The sequence below is a fragment of the Ovis canadensis genome, chromosome 17 (assembly GCF_042477335.2).
Source record: "Ovis canadensis isolate MfBH-ARS-UI-01 breed Bighorn chromosome 17, ARS-UI_OviCan_v2, whole genome shotgun sequence".
Classification (NCBI taxonomy): Eukaryota; Metazoa; Chordata; class Mammalia; order Artiodactyla; family Bovidae; genus Ovis; species Ovis canadensis.
Window position 1 is genome coordinate 81,104,458 of NC_091261.1, and position 9,216 is coordinate 81,113,673.

Here is a 9,216-nt window from a genome sequence, read left to right on the forward strand (position 1 = left end):
AGCAGGTGCTTCCTCTCAGGGGACAGACTCAGAGCCGCGGCCCCCAGGCCTCCTCCTGGGACTGAAGCTGCACCCGGGGCCGAGCACCCAGAATTGGAGGGTGAAGGGGTCAGGGGGTCATCAGTCCCCACCCTCTTCCCAGAAAGAGAGCAGGGGAGGAGCCCCCAGAGCCCACCCCGTGCACCCCTCAGTGGAGATGCTGTGTCAGAAAGGCTTTAAAATGATCTTATTTAAAGAACAGAATCTACAAGGAAAATGGTGTTTTGGAAATAGTACCATGGCAAGGTAAAATTAAAACAGAGCCAGAGTCGGACACAACTTAGTGACTGAACCACAACCTTTTCTTCAGTTAAATTTAGGCATCTATTTTAAGGGATGACCTTAGACTTTTACTAATCCACGATCCCATTTTGGTTGATTTAAAATTTCAAGTCACACATCTACTGTGTAACACTCACATGCACTACAGGGTAACTTACACCTGGATCTTTTTTTCCAACACAACACTTCCTGAACTGTGCAACTTCAAAGGCAGTTTTGGGAAAGTTGACTTCTAAGAGCTCTGATCACTAGGTCACAGGATGTATGTGTGGGCCAGGACACCAGGGGCGTTGCGAAGCCATTCCTGTGGGTCTGCAGCTCTGAGACCTAAGATGAGTCCCCTGGTGCTTCCTGGTGCTTACTACTCAGGGTTCCCAGCTGTGACCTCCCACCCCAAAGCCCCACACAACCCCGCCTCTGATCACCCACTGGCCTCCCTCAGGCACAGGAAGCTGACCCAGGTCCCAGAGGTCATCAGAGCATTGTGGGGGTTGGGGGAGGACTGTCATTTGCATGAGAGGCCCCTCCCCCTCTCAGGGTATGAAGAGGGGAAGGAGCGGTGTGGGGATGCTCTGCTCTGCTCAGCTGTGGGGCCGCAGACGGCAGGACGCCCTGACCGTGTCCACCATGGCCTGGTCCCCTCTGCTCCTCACCCTGGTCGCTCTCTGCACAGGTGACTGGATGGGGGTGGGGGGGCAGGGGAGGGGTCTTGGGAAGACACACATGCTGTGTTCCCTGCTATCATGTCTGGACCCCGAGTCACCATCTCTGTCTCTCCCCCTTCCAGGATCCTGGGCCCAGGCTGTGCTGACTCAGCCGTCCTCCGTGTCTGGGTCCCTGGGCCAGAGGGTCTCCATCACCTGCTCTGGAAGCAGCAGCAACGTTGGTAGATATGGTGTAGGCTGGTTCCAACAGCTCCCAGGATCAGGCCTCAGAACCGTCATCTATGGTACTAGCAGTCGACCCTCGGGGGTCCCGGACCGATTCTCCGGCTCCAGGTCTGGCAACACGGCCACCCTGACCATCAGCTCGCTCCAGGCTGAGGACGAGGCCGATTATTACTGTGCAGCTGAAGACAGTAGTAGCTATAATGGCACAGTGCTCCAGGCCAGGGGGGAAGTGAGACAAAAACCTGCTCTCCTCCCGACACGGGCCTCCCGGGGCTGAAGCATCTCTGTCCAAGCAGACACTGGAGCAGCAGCTCTGAAATGGACATGAAATCGTTTTTCTTTGCACATGTGAGAACAAGAATGTGTGGTTGTACTCACAACTTACTGCATGTTTTCAGCCAAAACGCCCTCAGCTGCTCTTCCCAGTCCTGCTCCATGTAAGACCATTTAGGGCAAAGGGAATTTGGAATACTCCACCATATTCAAACCTACTTGTTCAAACATTATCATTTTAATTTCTAATCTTGAGTAGTGTGTTTTCTTATTATTGTCAACTGATATTTTAGAAGAATCTCAATTTAATGGCTTTATTGTTAACCTTCTTCGATAAGGTTGCAGGTATATTAATTCAACACCTGTTTACTGTTGGTTTCTCTAAACCCCCAGAGCTGGTGCTACTGTGAGTGACCACACCGCAGCCCTGAGGCCTTGGACTGCTGAGACCGGAAATGGTTTCAGGGCCTGTGTGTGGGGAGACCCATGTCCCCAGAGAGACCACAGGTGACTCTGTGGCTCCCTGCACCCTCAGCAGTGACATCAGTGTTGGCCGCTCTGCTCTTACTGGAGCCAGGAGAAGCCAGCGAGCCCTCCTCAGTCCTCCGGTCCTACCACTCAGACTCCAGGAAGAACCAGGCTCTGGGGTCCCGTGGGGTTTCTGGATCCAAAGATGCCTCGGCCAGCGCAGGGCTCCTGCTCGTCTCTGGGCTGCAGCGTGAGGACGAGGCTGACTCTGACCGTGCAGGCTGGTGCAACAGGGCTCCTCACAGTGACACAGGTAGACGGGAAACCGGGACGAGAGCCTCAGCCTGTCAGGGGCTTGTTCTTAGAGAACCATCAAATCTTAAATAATACCCCAGAACCAACTTATTCCTGAGGTACGTTCTGGTTCATAATATGTCTCCTCCCAATGGTACAGTCAGTTTTGCTGAAATCTCAGAAAATGTAAACAATTTATGATTCCACTGAAGTGCACCCTGGTCAGCTGTGTGATCATGGGAGCCGTGGAGCTGAGCTCCCTCACTTGAGATCAGGAGCAGGAGGCTTTCCCAGGTGCACCTCCAGCAGAGTCCGTGGACCATCCCAGCAGGCAGATCGTCCCCCAGGGTGAGAACTCTGCTCCTGAAGGGGCAGAGCAGAGAGCATGAGGAGTGAGGGGCACCGGGGATACATCACAGGAGGCAGGGAGCCCCAGGAGTGGCTCTCCTGACCCACAGGTGCTGGCTCTGCCCTGCCCTCTGCTCCTCTCGTCTCCACCCCACTGGAGCATTTCCTCCTTCAGGGCTGGGGTGGTCTGTGGACTGTGAGGAGCAGGGGTTCCCCAAGATGTTCCTGGGTCCCTCTGCTTGTGACACCCATGATGAGTTCAGATTCAGGGGCCCCATGTCCTGTAGAAGGAACAGCAGGGAAGCGGGGATCACCATGGCAATGATGACAAGCGATTCCTGGCAAAATCCCTGTATTTGTGACCCTGTACAGAGGTGAGGGACACTGAGGGTTTCAGCCCTGTTCTCTGGCTCCTGGTGGGTCCTCTCGCCCTCCTGGATCACTCTGGACCCCATCCTGATGAGGAGGCTGGTCATCAGTGTCACACAGCTTATCACTAACCACAGCCACAGGAATTCCCATGTGATCGGGATGTCTGCTGAAAGCTTGCCCTGTACTCCTGTGTCGGCCCCATCACTGCCTGACCCTGGCTATGACATCACCAGTACTGGTTTAGATCTCTGCTGTCACTCATGCTATTAAATCCAGGCAGGCTCATCTCCTCATCCTGCTCCATCATTAGGGGTCCGTGAAATTGTCTCTTTTTCTGTCTGGTCTCCAAATACAAGCAGAATGCCCATGTGCCCAGATACACAGGGTCCCTTGCTGGGGTCCAGCTTCAGCAGAGTCCAGGGATATCCTCCGGATGGATGACATCCGCAAATGAAGAAAGATAGAGATAGAGATAAAGAGACAACATGGGGTGACCAAGTTTCTTCAGTGAGCGAGGCCCCTGACTTTATTCTTCTCGGGACTTTTATACCCTGAGTTATACATACAGCAAGGTGAGAAATGCAGAGGCAACTCAACATTCCATCAGTAACAACTTTTATCAATATCAGGTTCCTTCCTGCAGAAGTCTTATTTTCTGTACATCGTCTTCTATTCCGGAGGCCTGTTGATATTCCATGACCTCTTTTTGATAAAGGTTGGTCAGCCAGAGCACCAGAACAATGATTTTCCCTTAAAGTGTTTCTTTTTAAATTCTTAGCCTGCGTCACCCTTAAAGTACAAAGTTACATTTTTATGGAGCAAAGATTCAGCAGGTTACAGCAAAGAAAGAACTTATTAACTCAAAGTCTAATGTTGCTAATGCTAAGGCTATTACTTGTTTTTTTCTACATCTGATTATATGCAATCCCAGGAACAGAATGGATAAGGGATTTGAGAAATTGGCAGCAAGCATTACAGAGGCTCAAAATGTTGCAAGAGTTTGGATAAAGCTGCCATGTAAGCTAGAATGCTAACAGAGGGTTTGAAACACTCCTTTCATGCCCAGGATATTTATTAACTAAAGCCGTAAGTTAACTCTTTTGGTCAGGGACAGCACCCTGCTAATGTCAGAAGAGCTGGTGAAAGACATAAAATAGGAAGACAGACAGATTCTGGTTCGGGGGTAGATGCTCAAGCGGGTCCAGAGGGTCCGTCGAGTCCTGAGGCCTTGCTCGAGGGATTCCCTCGACTCCTGCATGAACTTGTCATGGGTGGGATCTCCCGTGCTGGCTCCCGGCAGTCCCTCACAGGTCTGAGCAGGATGTCGAGGAAGCAGAAGCCCGGCATCTGTGCCCTGGACCCCAGGGGCCTCTCCCACCCCCGCACATCCCTCTCCTGCTCCAGGCTTTGTGCTCTGCCCTGAACCCTGACCCTTAGGGAAACTGGGTGCCTCCCTGTCTCTGGACACTGCACCCTAGGAGCCCTCCTCTCCAGGTGAAGGAGACACTTCCCCTTAGGACACGGCTCTCAGACTCCTCACTTGCCCATACCCTCGACTTTTGCCTCATGGTCTCTACCCCTTTTCCCTCCCTGGTTCCTTGTTTGAGATGATATTGGATAAATGTCATTATTTTGGACACAGACCTTATAAACCCATCTCCATTAAATCTATGGATTCTAACAATCAAAGGTCAGAACCTTAGACTTCACCATGTCCAGTGAAGATCAGGTAACGGTCATAAGGGTTTCTCAACCAGAGATGAAACAGGAGCCCAGAAAAGGATGAGATACCCATTTATAGGCATAATATTTTATATCAAACATTTAATATAGAAAGATTATAAAATTAGACTAGAAACATCTTTAAATATCTGAGTCAAAAAGACGTACTGTGAGGCCCTTAATCAAGGGTAAGTGAGAAGCCCTGGAAGTGACCAAGAAGAGGACTGTTGCACCTGAGAGCTGCCTATCCTCTTTGCAAAGAGAGAAATAAGAGCAGAGGCATGCAGTCTGGGCTGGGAAGGTCCCGGGAGGCCCTGCACATTCAGCCCTGACCACCTGTCAACCTGGGAAGGAAGCTCACACAGAACTATGAGCAGGCATGACCCACGGGCATGCTGGGAGTTTGAACCTGGAAACTCAGGTTCCGGTGGCTGTGTTCTGGCAGTGAACCCACGAGCTAGGCGGAGCGAGCTGAGACATCAGGGAATCCTGAACTTCATTAGTTTATCAGCATGCCATTCAGGGGTCTGAGGTCATTAGGCACCTGGAAAACTCAATGACCAGGCCCAGACTAGACGAAGGGGGCTCATTCTATTGCCCTGGGCGGTGACATCAGGAAGACCCAGCTGCAAGTGTGAGAAAGCCCTTCCTGGAGGCTGTGGTGTGAAGTGGGGAGAAGGAGGCCTGAGTCCAGCAGGGGGCGCTGTGAGTCTGGTCCTGAGAGTGCAGGGTCCTGGCCAGGCAGGCTGGCACCACCTCCCTTGGCTCTTGCCCACGTGGGCCTCAGGGTCCTCACTGGAGGGTGACGTCCTGCGCCTGGGCCCCCAGGGGACATGGCAGCTCTCAGCTCAGAGCCACAGGCTCGCCTCTCAGTTCCTGCTGCTCTGTCGTGGGGTCAGTGCCCAGACCTGACATCCACCCAAGGACAGAGGGCCGGTCATACAACGAAAATGGACTTCCTTCAGGAACCTCGCCCTCCAGGGACACCTGGACAGGGGATGAGACCCCTGCAGAGGCTGCCCCATTGCCCGCAGAGCGCCCGGGTGTTCCCAACGGAAGAGGGATGCAGGCAAGATCCCTCTGTCACCATCCCTGTCATTTAAAAGTGTCCCCTGTTGTGTTATTTGGCAGTTTCAGCATCTGTAGTGAAGCCTGGAAACCGGGACTGAGTCAGTTTATGCGGCTTCATTCCTCATCCCTTCCCTTTATGTTGACACCTGTGACATGAAATACATGAACTCAGAGCTCCGCCAACTGTCATCAGCACGTTCGCATAAGAAGAGAGTTAAGGAGGAATACATATCTCCACCTCTATGAGCTGAGCTTTTCAAGCACCTCTGACCGAAATCAGGTGGATTTCATTAAACAGATGCTTTAGCAGCAAATCTAACACGAATACAAAATAAGAAGAGTATTCACATTTTTATGTGAAAGCAGCAAGAGATGAACAAGACTTTTCCCGTCTCTTCCACACACGTTAACTTGAGACGTCTGAGCCCCTTCTCCTCCTCGTTGCCCTCACACCCCTCCTCTGTGCTGCGTCCATCCGGCTCCACAGCAGAACCACAGGGAAGGGAGTTTTACAAGGTCCACGACGCTCACCACACCTACCTCTTACACACGGGGTTTTTCTATTTCTGATGATGAGACATGTGTCCCAACTTTATTGGAACTGAACTTGCCCGCTACCGTCATTGCATGATGAGATGGTGACCTTTACCCGTAAGATCCGCAGTTCTGTGGAAGGTGCTCCGCATGGTCATGGCTGTTCACAGCACAGGACGCCGTCACCCTGAGCCTGCCCACGCGGCTCTGCATGTCACTCCCCACCTCCCATCTGGTCTCCCCACCGCTGGGACTAGAGACAGTTTAAAAGAGTGCTTCAAGGGCCACCCCTCACCCTTCACAGCAGACACAGGCTCCGGGATTTCCTGCTCGGCTCAGGGCTGGTGGAGGAGGACGGACAGCACCGCACAGACGGGACTCAGGGCTCCCTGAGAAGACAGAGAGTGTTCTAAAGACGGGCTCAGGTGTGGGAAAGGCTGGATTATTGGAACAAGAGAGACAGACTTAGGAGAAGGAAATGGCAGCCCACCCCAGTATGCTTGCCTGGAGAATCCCGTGGACAGAGGAGCCTGTCCATGGGGTCACACAGAGTCGGCGACTCAGCATGCGTGCGTGCATGCACCGGAGAAGGAAACGGCAGCCCACTCCAGCGTTCTTGCCTGGAGAGTGCCAGGGATGGAGGAGCCTTGTGGGCTGCCGTCTGTGGGATCTCACAGAGTCAGACATGACTGAAGCAATTTAGCAGCAGCAGAGGAAGACGTGCAAACTCCTCAAGCCTCAGACACTCCAGGGAGGAGACAGAGGACCGAGGTCACCAAGGTCACAGGAGCACTTTTGCTGAAAGACGTCGCCCCATCACTCAGGGGCTCCTGCCCGAGCTGTCCCTGCCCTGTGTGAGGTCCAGCATCTGCCTCCTTCAAGAGCCCCCACCCCAGGGGACCTCTGGTGACCTTGGCAGGGAGAGGAGGAAGTGATTTGCATGAGGCCCCTCCTCCTCCTGAGAGGCTGGAGGCATGAAAAGGCCCAGGACCCCACCTGCAGCCCAGGAGGCTGAGGAGGCCACATCCTGGGAGGGTCCTCACCATGGCCTGGATGGTTCTTCTGCCCCAGCTCCTCACTTACAGCTCAGGTCAGGGGCTGAGATTCTGCATCTTTGGGGTACCTCCAAGCAGGGTCTGAGGGCCCTGTCTCCATAACAACCCCTGTCTCTCTTTTGTTGCTCTTAGGGGTGGACGCTCGGACTGTGGTCCAGGAGCCAGCTGTCAGTGTCTCCAGGAGGGACGGTCACCCTCACCTGTGGACTGAGCTCTGGGCCAGTCACTACCAGTAACTACCCCAGCTGGTTCCAGCAGACCCCAGGCCAGGCTCCCTGACTGCTTATCTACAGCACAAACAGCTGATATTCTGGGGCCCCTGATTGCTTCTCTGGCTCCATCTCTGGAAACAAAGCCACCCTCACCGTCACCGGGGCCCAGCACGAGGACGAAGCCGACTATTACTGTGATCTGGGAACTAGTCGTTTCAGTGCCGCAGTGATGTAAGCCCACGGGGAAGTGCTACCAAAACCTGCCCTTGTGCTCAGAGGGCTCGGCGCTTAGTGGCAGGAGAGGCAGGGAGGGGGTGGGGCAGGTCAGGGTCCCCACGGGAGGGAGGCTCTGGGCCCGGCTCCTGTCCGGTGATTCGTGGCCGCGTGTCTCATCCCTGCTCTCCCTGGGGCGCTTCCATCTCTCCAGGGGGACCCCTCTCTGCCCATGTTGTTGGAAAGGAGGCTTGGCTCCACAGGGAAACTCAGACCCCCACGCTGCCATTAGGCCTCTTGTCATTCAAGTCACACTAAGAGATGCACAGCATCATGAACTTGGCCTTGGAGACAAATTAATATTCCATTTACCCGAAGGGGCACCACCCGTGGAGTTTTCTAGAGTGCAGTTTCCCAACTGGAGCTCCTGAATCACAGCCTTTTGTTGGTGGCAGGAATCTGTGGTTAACAGGAAACGGCCCCCTCTCCCCAAATATTTAGGAACATCAAATTTCCAGATGTATGTCTTTGTCTGTTATCTGGAAATAACCCCTGAGAATTGTCTTACAAGTCAGTCCAGGCATGTTAATTCCCCATAACACATTCACTCTCAGGTCACGTTCAAAATCCAAAACCCCAGAAACACAATTCACATCTGAGGCCATGGGGAAAACTGTGTCTGTATTTAAACATACGACTCGAAGTTGGGAGGAATTTCCGCAAACCTGTGCCGTCTAAGGACACACCTCGAGGTTCATGGGAGGACTTATGCTCCTGGAAGAACCTTACTCAGAACTGGCTCCCCAAATCCCCACACTCTCGGGTGACTCCCTGGGGGCCCGGATGCCAGGTCATGGCCGGGCTCCTCAGCGCGTGGACCGCCCCCAGGCCCCGCCCCGTAAACAGTGCGCGGGGAGATGGAGCAGCAACAAGGGGAGACCGAGCGAGTGGGAAAGCAGGCTCGTGTGCACCCCCGTCCCCTCTGCTGGTGACTGTGGGGCCAGGAAGGCCTGGGCCGGACCCCACCTGGGTCGTCAGTGCTGACTGTGAGATGGGGGCCGGTGGTTGGCCCTGCGATCGCCCCCTCCCTCCCTGGTGTCCCAAGTCCTCAGAGTCCAGGGAGCTGAGCGTCACGCTCTGCAGCACCGCAGCCCCCTCAGCCTGGCCAACAAGGAGTGGTCTCAAACCCCTGGGTGGAAGGAGCTGCTGACAGGAGTTGCCCCAGGTGCCCAGGTCAGCGTCAGACACAGAGCAGTGGGGTCAGGGCACCCGGTTGCTGGGTCAGTGGGCAGAGGATGCACACCCCTCGCTGATGGGCTCTTAGTTGGAAAATGAATGGGCAGCTCCTTCCTTCCTCACATTTTCCCACCGTGGACATTCCCCGAGTGCGTCACCAGGGGGCGCTGTGCACCCTCCCGGAGCTGGGGGAACCTGAGCGCACCA

General features: G+C 54.2%; 2 long non-coding RNA genes across 2 annotated transcripts; one reads left to right on the top strand and one right to left on the bottom strand.

The window, feature by feature from the left end:
* The first annotated feature begins 386 nt into the window (after positions 1 to 386).
* On the top strand, positions 387 to 1,733 carry LOC138929771 (uncharacterized). Its single transcript, XR_011445962.1, has 2 exons — positions 387 to 994; positions 1,109 to 1,733. It is a non-coding gene; the product is annotated as an uncharacterized lncRNA (long non-coding RNA).
* A 1,724-nt stretch (positions 1,734 to 3,457) lies between these two features.
* Positions 3,458 to 7,182, bottom strand: LOC138422268 (uncharacterized). The gene is made up of 2 exons (XR_011249822.1): positions 6,798 to 7,182; positions 3,458 to 6,682 (listed from the first exon to the last, which is right to left on the bottom strand). It is a non-coding gene; the product is annotated as an uncharacterized lncRNA (long non-coding RNA).
* Positions 7,183 to 9,216: the final 2,034 nt, after the last annotated feature.